Raw genomic sequence first — 1,646 nt, 5'->3', positions numbered from 1 at the left:
AAATAAATAAATAAAAAAAAGGCATTTTAGCCAGACACGGTGGTAAAAGCCTGTCATCCCAGCACTCTGGAGGCTGAGGCAGGAGGATGGCGACTTCAAGGTCAGCCTGGACTGCATAGCGTGACCTTGTCTCTAAAGTAACAAAAATAAATAAATAAATAAGTAAATAAAATGAGAATGGGTGACCCATTCGGGAGGCCTCCTGCCTCTCAGGAGCTATTCCTGTTCTCCTTTCCTCTTCCCAATAAATGTTTCTACTCTTAAAAGTGGAGCTAATAAATATCATTTTGTAGCAATCAAGGGAAGAAATAAATAGAACAATAATACAACAAAACAAAGAGCAGCAGAGCTGGCCCTGCTACAGGCAACAGAGGAGTCCACCGCAGCTGGGTGCCACGGCTCCCCCGGGCTCCGCACCTGCTGGGCTTGCGCGGGGAGGCGGCCTGCTGGGCTTCTGCATGTGTGCTTGCTACTGTGGGCTGAACCAGCACCCAGCGCCCGGAGCTACGGTCCAGCCCCACCCCTCACTCTGTTCTGTCTTTCCTATTCACTGGTTTTTGGTTTTTGAGACAGAGTCTCACTCGCGTGATTCAGGCTGGCCTTGAGCTCACTGTGCAGTCCAAGCTGGCCCTACACTCACAGCATCCTCCTGACTGCTCCCCAGGGCTGGGCTTACAGGTGTGCAGCCCTTTCACCTGAGACAGGGCCTCCCGGAGTCACTAAATCGCCCAGGCTGGGTTCAAACTTGTGATCCTCCTGTCTCAGCTTCCCAGAGTGGAGAATCTAGCTAGTGTTTCTCAAATTCGTGAAGGGTGGATGATATTGTGCCCAAATAGCGCGGTTCTCAGAAGCAAGGTTGCGGCCTCCCTGAGGAGGAGGCCAAAGGAGGCTGACTAAAGTTCGGCGGAGGAGAGGACTTTGTCACAGCTCCAAGCCACTAAGTCTGGGGTAGCGATAAACAACCCATGGCTCGTGCGCGGGATGTAACACCCGGTCCCAGAGGCGTCTCAGCTTTTCCCACCATGCCACGCGCTCCGGGCCGAGGCCACCGGGGGAGTCTGGTCCGCTGCTGGACACGCAGCTGTCAGTAACACACTGGCCGCGGAGACCCTCGCCCCACCCCGGCCTCCCAGGGCGGCACCCGGGGCGACAGAGGGCAGGACGCCACGGGGCCAGGCACCTTCGCACCGTGAACGCTGCCCAGCGGAGCGCCCGCCTGAGTCCCTGTCCGGGCACGGGGATGCGACGCCGGCGCCCGTTCAGAGGAGAGGGTCACTCTGGCCCGAGCTGCGGTCCGCGGCCAGCGGGCTCCGAGCGGAGGGCTCGGGAGGAGGCCGCGGGGAGGACGGCAGCTCGCAGGGTGGTGCTCGGGAAGCAGAGACGGGAGCGCCCGGGAGGGGACGCCGCAAACGCTCCCAGCCGCGCCCCAGTGCCCACCCGCTCCGCCCGGCCCGCCTCTGCGCCCCAGTAACCCGCTCACCTCCCTGGAGCCCGCCGGCGAGGGCTCGAGGCCGTGGGAGCCGCTGTCCTCCGGGGTCCGACCAGGACCTTCCCCGCGGGAGGCGATGCCCGGCACCCGGCGCTGCAGGCGGGGAGGCTGACTCTGCCGCTGTTCAGGCCATGGCGGGCGCAGCGCGGGCTGCAGG

The sequence above is a fragment of the Chinchilla lanigera genome, unplaced genomic scaffold, assembly GCF_000276665.1.
Source record: "Chinchilla lanigera isolate Chin_1 unplaced genomic scaffold, ChiLan1.0 scaffold00090, whole genome shotgun sequence".
NCBI lineage: Eukaryota > Metazoa > Chordata > Mammalia > Rodentia > Chinchillidae > Chinchilla > Chinchilla lanigera.
The sequence above is the reverse complement of the archived record's forward strand: the minus strand, read 5'-3'. Positions refer to the sequence as shown.